Consider the following 10,458-nt stretch of genomic DNA (forward strand, 5'->3'; position numbering starts at 1 on the left):
TTAAGTGGAGTCGCCATTACATTTCATTAAAAGTGTGTGTTTTATCTGTTTTTAAAGATTTTATTTGAGAGACAGAGTGAGCAGGAGAGAAAGCACATGAGCAGGCAGGGGGCAGAGGGAGAAGGAGAAGCAAACTTCCCTGCTGAGCAGGGAGTCCGATGTGGGGCCTGATCCCAGGACCCTGGGTTCATGACCTGAGCTGAAGGCAGATGCTTAACCGACTGATCCACCCATGCCCCAAAAGTATGTGTTTTAGAACAGAAATATTTAACCTGGTAATATCAGTCATGAGGTAGAGAGATTTTGTTCTCATCGAGCAAAACTGTCTTGAGATTCCCCTGCCTCTAGCTAATATTTAAAAAAGAAAACTGAAGAATCCTGAATCTTGAATCTTGAAAGGACAACTCCATCCATTTGAGGGCTCTTGCCAGACCAAAGAACTGGGGCCCTGCCTTGATGTGCTTTTCTGAGCCCCAAGCATATAGGTAATGGGATGAGCTCTTCACCCATGTTTAAATTGCTAACCTTTGGCCCCTTTATGAACCTTGAGAGGTAGAGGAATGAAATCTTCAGAGGGAAAGGAAACTATAAATTCATGCCCAAGGGCAAAGCATTTTTCTGTATAGGATATTAAGAAATGTTTTCTGTGCCTCCCTTCTTCCAGTTTATTCTGATTGTATTTATCTCAGAGGTCAAAAATGGAGAAGTCTTATTTTTTATTTCCATGGAGCAACATATAGTCTTTGGGTGATTTTAATGTTCATATAGGTTTTTGGTATCTTTCCTTCTTACTAGAATGTTCCGACTATAGGTATACTCTGGGAACAACAGGATGAGGACAATGAGATGGTTATTCTCAAGGAGACTTATGGCCTATGAGTCACTTGGTAAGACACATACCATGGCCATATGCTTTTCTCAATGCCATCCTATCAGTTTTTTATTCTGTTGGTGATTAGGAGTGGCCCAGAATATTACTAGGGGATCACAGTGTAAGGGACAGCACAGAGGGTGGAGAGGCCAAAGAATCAGATTCTCACTCTTGCTCTGCTACTAACCAGCTGTGTAATCCCAGCAAGAGCCTTATCTGTGTTGGGTCTTCACTTCCTCCATCATAAAAAAGGAATAATCATTTTTCACAGGATGTTATCAGTATAAATAAGTTAATGTATATGAAGGTACTTGAGGATATAATTAGCAGAGGACAGAAACAATGAAATACAGATGAACTACTAAGGGAGGGTATGGAATCTTATTTTGAGATCATTAAAAACAGAAGCACTTCTCCTTTGGTGGATAAGTAGTAAGTACATTTGCAGACAGAAGGAAGAACTATATGGCCTCTGATCTTTGTTCCAGGTGGAAAAAGAAACAAACTGGTTCTCTCCTGGCAAGCTGGCATTTGCCACAGAAACAGAGAGGAGGCCACGACTGGTGCTCAGTCTTGCTCTTGTCAAATTTCTGAGATGTATTCTCAAAACTCAGGATGAAATCCAGGCTAGGATGGTGGAGAATAAAAAGTATAGAAAGATCTATGTATAATGCTCCTTTTCTTACCCAAACAATTCATGTAGGAAGATCTTGAAGTCTGGGCTCGTTCAGGTGAAGTAATGCTAGACACAGGGTAATGGCCTTCATTATCTTGCCTTAATGACTTTGCCAATTACTTTCCAAGTAAATGTTTCCAAGGAATAAGCTAGTTAATGCTTTGAAAGATCCATTGTCATAAGACCAAGCAGAGGGCCCTTTCCACACAGCTGGTGCTACTGGAGGAATAGCCAATGAGCATTCTTGACGTGTAGCCAGCTTCTCCCTGCCAGAACTAGGAGCCAAAGTGAGTGTGTGCTTCAAAAGCAAGGAGTTAGGCTTGGAAGATCCACTAATTCTCAAGGAGCCTTACCTGATTGGTCTCAGGTCTTCTGAATGGGTGACCTGTGAGCAAGAGTCACAAGACCGTCCTGCTCCCTCATACCTTTATCCAAGTTCAGAGTCATGTTAGTTCTGTGAGATAAATTGTTATCTCTGGTCCTTCCTTCCAGTTTCTGTAGTATCTGCAGCTGCAGATCTTCTGCCTTCAGGGGGTCACTAGTCAGTACCTGGGATGCACCACACACCGTTTTGCAGATCCCAGAATTTCTCCAGAACAACTACATTAGCTAGAATTTATTAAGAGCTTCTTTCTAAACTCATTGTGTATATTAACTCATGTTGTTCTCACTACTGTTATTACCTTCATTTTGCAGATGAGAAACTGAGGCAGAGTAGCCTTACTACCATGGTAAGGCAGTACTCTAGTACCCTACCTTCTACCTGGAAGGTAGTAAGTGGAAAAGTTGAGATTCAAACACAGATCTCTTTGACACAGAGCCTACCCTTACAACCACTAGCATCATGTGACTGTTTCTCCCAAAGAAAATATACAAACAATGGCGACTTGCCTTTTTCCTTCTCAGAAAGCTGAGAGAAGATGTGAAAATAGAATCTCTTTTCCTGTTACTTCCAAGTTTTGTTCTTATTTCCCTTATTTTAGACCCTGTCCTCTGCACTGGTAATATTTAAAAGCCAAGAATCTTTCTAGAAGTAGTATAGCTCTGAAGCCAAGATTTAGGGACAATTCCATGCTAGGTCCCACCAAGTCAAGATGGGGAGCTGTTCTCCAGTTTGAATAGTTTTTGAGGAAATTCTTTGTCTGTCTAGGAAAATAACCAAGAGATACATTTTCAAAAGTGGTTGTTTTTCTCCAGTGACTAAGTTGGTTTTCAGAAGGGTAAGCAAGAATTTGTGATTCTCTCTGCAGCAGTGAGCAAATTTGGAGGAGGAGGAAAGAAATTCAGTACAATTCAGTTTAAATTGACCATAAGGACATTTCCTACTCCCTCTCTTTCCAGTTTCTGTTTTGAATTTTTCATATATTTTCAAGAAGGGACCATGTTTAGCTCTTCAGCTGCACAATTCTTTCCTTTCTCTCTTGATAAATTAAAGATGGTTCATGGGGATTTTAAATGTCAGATCCTATAACAGGCAAATGCCTTATTGCACACAGCTTTTTTTTTTTAAAGGCAAAGGTTTGTCAGTTAAAAAAAAAGAGTTTAAAGGGTAAACACTGTTGTGCTCATTGTAACCCCCCAGACAGCACCAGCTATGTCAAAATTATAAAATTTGTCAGGGTGCCTGGGTGGCTCAGTCAGTGAAGCGTCTGACTCTAGATTTCGGCTCAGGTCATGGTCTTAGGGTCATGAGATCGAGCCCTGTGTCAAGCTATGCACCGGGCATGGAGCCTGCATGTCCCTCTTCCTCTGTTCCTTTCCTAGCTCCTGCTCTGTCAAATAAATAAATAAATAAATAAATAAATAAGATCTTTTTAAAAATTGTAAGATTTGCCCTTTGGGAACAAGGACCTCTTGATGTTTTCCTCAGGGGTGGGGACAGCAATGAAAAGTAATGTCTGGGTGTGTTTTTTTTTTTTTTTTAAATCTGTATTGAATGCATGTATCTAAATGGTACTGCAGCACCGGAGAAGAGAGCATTATGAAAAAATTTACTGTTTGTAGATAGGAACCTGGCACCTCTACTCACCAAAGGTGCATTTTAATCTCTCCCACATACGTGCCTCTGTTCCCCTTGGATATGAACTAATTTACCTTGCCTGATGCAGAGAAGCTTATCGACTATAAACATAGACCCAGAGGATTTGGATTCCTTTGCTCCTTTTCCATCCTACTGTTAGACACTTATTGCCAGTTTGCTAGTTTTAAGCATCACAAAATAGAGGGGTAGGACTATCAGCTAAAAGAAAAACGACGACTCTTGATTAGTTGTGCTGATAAAAATGTCCTAAGAGTGAGATTAATAAAAACCTATGGGGTTAAAGACCCTAGTTATGAGATGGCCAGCTTGCTCTCTGTGCCAGCTGTGTTTCTGAGCTACTTGTAAGATGTGAGTCATCTCATCTTGTGTCAGGGTATAACTATATCTAGCTATAAGGCTCTCTTGCTTTACTTAGCACATGAGCCAAATGGACTCTGCTCTGCACCTTCAGATGTCATTCCATTGTCATTGGCTTTGATGACTGGTTTGCTAAACACTGGCAAGACTCTCATCACTGTCTTGCTGTCCTTACTGGTTTTACAGGATAGAGACCCAAAGTTAAAAGTGAAACATTTCTTTTGAGATATAACACACATACAGTGAAGCACACAAATTTTAAGGGTACAACTGAATTTTTTTTAACACATATGTAATCATATTATGATGTAGAAGCTTTCTAGCACCCCAGACAGCTTTTTCATATCCCTTGCCAGTCAATAACCCCTACCCAAAGGTAACCACTTCATTCACTTCCATTCCATAGACTTGTTTACTTGTTTTAAAATTTCATATAAATGGAATTATACAATATGTGCTTTTATGTATCTGGTTTCTTTGAACATTCTTGTACATGTTTTTTTGGGAGGGACATTTGTACATTTTTCTTTTGGATACTTAGGAATGGAATGGCAGGGTCATGGGATAGAGGTGTGTTTGGTTTTAGTAGATACTGTCAGAAGGTTTCCTTTTTAAAAAGATATTTATTTGTCCATCAGAGAGATACTTAGAGTGTGTGTACATGCAGAGGGAGTAGCAGGCAGAAAGAGAAGCAGGCTCCCTGCTGAGCAAGGAGCCTGCTGCAGGATTCCATCCCAGGACCCTGGGATCATGACCTGAGTCTAAGGCAGATGCTTAACCAACTGAGCCACCCAGGCATCCCTGTCAAACAGTTTTCTAAAGTACTTATACCAGTTAACACTTTACCAACAATGTATGAGAGTTCCAGTTTCTCCGTGTTCTTCTCCACCCTTGGTACTGTCAGGTTTTTTTCCATTTTAGCTATTCTTTGGTGGGGTTTTGTTTGTCTTATGGTGGTTTTAATTTGCATTTTTCTGATGTGCAGTAATGAAACCTACTCATATGCTTGTAGGCCATTTGGATGTTCTCATCTGTGAAGTGCCATTTAATTCTTGTAAACTTTTTTTTTTGTTTTTTTAAAAATTAAATTCTCTTTTTCTTATTGATTTGAAAGACTATAAATTATGTATATACTGGATACAAGTCCTTTGTTAGATATACACATACATACTGTGAATATTTTTTTCTAGTCTGTGGTTGGCCTTTTCACCCTCTTAAGGGGTCTTTTAATAAATGGAAATTATTTATTTTTATGAAGTCCAGTTTATCAATCTTCTTTCATAGTTAATATTTTTTGTGTCCAAAAAGAAGGTCAAGAAGATATTTGCCTATGGTTTGCTGTTGGAGATTTATTGTTTTTTCATTCATATTAGGTCTATAACCCATTTACAATTATTATTAATTTTGGTATGTGATATGAGATAAGGTCATGGTTCTGTTGATTTGTTTGTCCTTGTGCCTGTACCACGCTGTCAAAATTACATAGGTCTAAATTACATAGCTCGCCTTCATATCTGGCAATATATGTCTCCCAGTTTTGTTTTTCAAGATGTTTTGGCCATACTAAGCCCTTTGAAAACCCTTGTATGTTTTAGAATCACTTTGTCCAAAGTGCCCTTTGGGGATAGTTTTGAGTTTTTTAACTCATTAGCAACCCCACAGCCTCCCAGCTTCAAAATCTAGGTACCATTTTGAAGGAAGGACTGGTAGTATGTTTGTGGCAGTTCCCTTCCCTCTAATGAGAATTTGTCTTGGAATACCATAAGACTGTGGGAAATTTCACCTAGTTTTTCCATGCTTAGTAAGGAGCCTTGAGCTCAGCTGACTTCAGGTGAAGAAAACTAATCCTGAATTTCAGGGTTCTCAAATTTCCAATCCATTACACCAACCTCAAATGTTACGGAGATTTCTCCTTTTCCACAGTAGCATCCTTCTGCCTTGGCGCCAAACTTCATCTTCAGCTTGTGCCCGGAATGAGCAAATGTTTCATGAAAAAAGCTTAGGATGACCAGCTCACTTAGGAAAGGCTCTGTGCTGTCAGAAATTTTCATTCATCTTGTTTCACAGATCAGGAATATCTTTACATATTGATTTTGCAGTTTATCCTTCTTTTTGTTTTTTAGTTTGTGACAGGAGTGTTCACATTCCCGCTTGAAAGTGAAAGTCCAGAAAATATTCACGGGTTGGAACCTTGACTTTCTCATCCATCTCAGCTCTATCACAGGTGAGTAGTTTGAGCGTTTGGGCCAACTCAGTAGGTCAGTGGAAGGGCAGTTAAAATGGCCACAGCATTTCTTTCGCAGATGATGAGGATCCCTGAGGGCACTGATCAGGTTGTCTCCATCTCTCCGCCTTAGGGCTCACAGTCAACTTGGAATTAAGCCAGTTTCCAGGGAAGGCAAATGGGACTAACATTCTCAGTTCTATCCCTGCTTAGAATGAGATGTTGGCCCTGGTCTTAACAAGGCAAATTTTGCTCTATGTAGGTACCTGAATTGGTGCCCTCTGGCATAGGACTTTAGGAGTCAGACTTGGGTTGACTTTTGGTTCTGCATCTTTACTTGACCACGTGACTGTGGGCAAGTTTGTAAATTTCTCTGATTCTCAGTTCTTCCATCTATAACTTCATAGGTTAACTGTGAGGAATAGACGTCCTAATGTAAGACAAGTGGATTTCCCAGAGACATAATAGGTCTACACATGTGAGTGTTTATTAGAATAATTATTAATGGGCATGTCATCTCATCTCATATGTGGTTCTTGAGATTGGGATTATGCTTGGTTACAGTTTTGGAAGGAGTAAAATTTACATGCAATGAGATGTACACATCTTAATGAGTACTATTTAATGAGTTTTGACAAATATGTATTCATATTCCCTTGTAACCCAAAATTCTACCTAAAATATAATTATATTATTATATATCATATATTATGTAAGAAACATATCATATATAATATATGAATATTCTATATTTATACATATAATATATATGTACCATATATATTATAAAAGAAAGTTCTCTTATGTCTTTTCCCAATCAGTTCTCCCCTAGATGCAACCACTTTTCTGATTTATTTTCCGTCATAGGTCATTTTGCATTTTCTAGAATTGCATATGAATGGAATCCTACAGTACGTATTCTCTCATGTCTGGCTTCTTTCTTTAAGTATAATGTTTTTGATATTCATTCATGCTGTGGTCCCTATCAGTAGTGGCTTTCTTTTTCTTGCTGATTAGTATTACATTGTATGAATATACCACATTTTCTTTATCTATTCTCCTTTTGATTGAACTGGGCTTTTTCTTTTTTTTTTTTTCCTATTATGCATAAAGGTGCTATAACCATTCTTCTAAAAGTCTTTATGTGAATTTCATTTCTCTTGGTTAAATACCTCAGAATGAAATTGCTGGTAATCAAGGTAGGTGCTTTCTTAGTTTTGTAAGAAACTGCCAGACATTTTCAAAGGGTTATACCATTTTATATCCCACCAGCAATGTGTGAGAATTCTGGTTTCTCCACAGCTTTGTCAACATCTGGTGTTGTCAGTCTTTAATTTTAACTAGTTTAGTTAGTATGTTGTGGTGTCTTATTGTGATGTTAATTTGTATTTCTTTGATGACTAATGATGTTGAATATGTTTTCATGTGCTTATTAACTATTTTTCTTCCTTTGTGAAATGACCGTCCAGATCTTCTGCCTATTTTTAATTGGTTTATCTTTTTATTACTGAGGTGTAGGGGCACTATTTTTTAATTGAGGTGTCATTGACATATAACAGTATATTAGTTTAAGGTATATGACAGAATGATTTGATCTTTGTATATATTGCAAAATGATCACAACAATAAATGTCATTAACATCCATCAACATACATAGTTAGAAAACATTTTTTCTTGCTATGATAAGTTTTGAGATTTACTCTCTTAGTAACTTTCAAATATGCAGTACAGTATTATTCACTATAGTCCCCATGCTGTATGTTACATCCCCATAACTTACTTATTTTATAGAAAGTTTGTACGTTCTGACTCCATTCACCCACTTCACCCACTGCCCACCTCCCAGTAAAGGCTCTTTGTATATTCTGGTTACAAGTTCTTTGTCAGATATATGTTTTGTGAATATTTTCTCTTGGTTTGTGGATTGCTGCTCATTTTATTTACCATGGTTTTGATGAATTGGCTTAGCTTTGTACTCCATGCTATGCCTATTCACAGCTGCAACCTGATAATATTTTCTGAACGAAAAAACTGAAAGTTGTCCAACTTCCTCTAGCCTACAGGTATCATAATGCAAAAATGCACTGCATGCGTAACAAGAAAGGATAGTTAGGGGAGCTGTTTTAGGTTGGAGGGTGAGAAATCGGAGATGATATTTAAACTGAGACCAGAATGACAAGAAGCCATTTTTTTCCCCCTGGGAAAAGGGATCCCAGGCAGAAGGAACAGCTAATAGAAGGGCCCTTAATGAATCCTTAAACACTGTGGGTGGAAATATAAATTGGTGTAGCCACTATGGAAAACACTATGGAGCTTCCTCAAAAAATAAAATATAGATCTACCATATAATATAGTGATTCTACATCTGAGTATTTATCTGAAGAAAAAAACACTAATTTGAAAAGATACACATACCCCATGTTCATTATATAATAGCCAAGGTATGGAAGCAATTTATGTGTCTGTCAGTGGGTGAATGGAAAAGAAGATGTGGTTTATGTACACAGCAGAATATTACTCAGCCCTAAAAAGAGATATCTTGCCATTTACAACAATATGGATGAACCTAGAGAGGGTATTATGCTAAGTTAAATAAGTTGGGCAGAAAGACAAATACTATATGATTTCATTTATATGTGAGACCTAAACAACAAACCAAATGAATAAAGAAAACAAAACGAAACTCATAGATAAAGAGAACAGGTTGGTGGTTATCAGAGAAGAAGAGGATTGTGTTGTGGGCAAAAAGGGTGAAGGGGGTTAGCTGTATGGTGGTTATCACTTTGTAACATATGCAAATATCAAATTATTATGTCATATACCTGAAACTAATTTAATGCTATATACTGATAAAAAAGAAATAAAAATAAAAACAAAAAGACTTAAGAGATTTTTTTTTTTTAATAGCTCTTAACATAAGTTGGGGGTAGGCACAAACTATCCTGCATACCCCTTTTAGGCAAACTAAGGTATCAGAGGTTACTTGCTTTAAAAAATTATCAAAACTGGAATAAGCTGATGCTATAGTCTTACTCTTTCTTAGTACTGCAGTACTTAGCAGTTTCTTAACACCCTTCTTGTCTTCCCCAATACCCCAGGTCCTAGGTTCCAAGATGCTTTGAAGCTAGGGATTTTGGATTAGTTAACACAATGGTCAACAGGGTTAAGGCTAAGTCGGGTATTTTTTTCCCTCAAAGGTGACCAAGTGATGGAAGAAATAAATCGAGGTTTGCATAAGTAAAAAGCAATTACAGTTATCTTTATAAAACAGCAAACTATGAAATGTTCCACCTCTCTGCTTTATACATTCAGATTGTATAATTTAAAACTTTTTCAATACAGTATCAATTCAATAAGTGGAATATAATTTATTTTTGAAAATTTTTCCAGTTTAGGGAGAGAGAGAAGAAAAGATGGCAGGAAGGGATAGTGGAAGATGGAGATACAGAGAAAGTCAAATAAAATGAAACACATAGGTGAATAAATGGATGTCTATTGAGCAAGAAGAGGAATAACAGAGTCCTCGAGGGAGGTAGAGATGCTGAGAAAACAAAACAAAACAAAACAAAACACCTGAGTGAAGGAGAAGCCAGAAGTTAAATCAGTTTTGTGTGAGCGTATTTCTCTTGTGCCCTTGGGCAATGGGTACCATAGTAGACTATTGTTTCCTTTGAAAAATGTGATGGTACTCTCTAGTAATATATAACACACACTTTTCTTCTGTTTCCTTTCTGATCCACACTCTACATTAATACCAAATTCCTCTCATAATTTCTTTTCATTATTTCTTTCCACCAGACTGCTTTTTCCTCTAGTCAAAATGCAGAGATTTTTTAAGCTAATAAAATAACCTCCACTGCCCATTCTCCTACATTTCAGATCAAAAGTTACCTACAACCATAATCATGCCTTCTGGTCATCATGGTTGTTACTCTTCTTGGGGCAAACTTCACATCTACGGTCAGGATTTTGGACCAAAAAAAAAAAAAAAAAAGTGTGGTTCTAAAAGAACTTATGTTAAGTGAAGATAGTATATAACTGCATGGGTCAAAGCAGGTCCTGTGAAGACCAGCAAGTTCCATGTGAAAAATCACAGATCATCTGGGCAATGTTTCTGTACTCCAATAAATGTCTAAGGAGTATAGTTAGTTAGATATGATAGTGCCTTTGGTTTGCTGGGCCCCACTCTGGTCAGAACTGCTGGAAATAGGGCATTGATAAATTTGGCAATATCCTAAAGGAGTGAGGTGGATGGTTGCTTCCTAATACTTTCCACTAGGAAAAGCTT

General features: G+C 37.6%; 2 protein-coding genes across 4 annotated transcripts in view; one reads left to right on the forward strand and one right to left on the reverse strand.

Annotated features, from left to right (window-relative positions):
* TRPC5 (transient receptor potential cation channel subfamily C member 5) overlaps positions 1-10,458 on the reverse strand; it is a 255,505-nt gene that overhangs the window by 82,380 nt on the left and 162,667 nt on the right. The gene's annotated exons all lie outside the window — the stretch shown is intronic.
* The window catches only part of TRPC5OS (TRPC5 opposite strand), a 55,882-nt gene that overhangs the window by 40,568 nt on the left and 4,856 nt on the right, over positions 1-10,458 (forward strand). For all 3 annotated transcript variants that reach the window (XM_032331230.1, XM_032331229.1, XM_032331228.1), the window contains one exon: positions 6,069-6,169. The gene's annotated coding sequence lies outside the window, so the exon portion shown is untranslated. The remainder of the gene's footprint in view (positions 1-6,068; positions 6,170-10,458) is intronic.

The sequence above is a fragment of the Mustela erminea genome, chromosome X (genome assembly GCF_009829155.1).
Source record: "Mustela erminea isolate mMusErm1 chromosome X, mMusErm1.Pri, whole genome shotgun sequence".
Classification (NCBI taxonomy): Eukaryota; Metazoa; Chordata; class Mammalia; order Carnivora; family Mustelidae; genus Mustela; species Mustela erminea.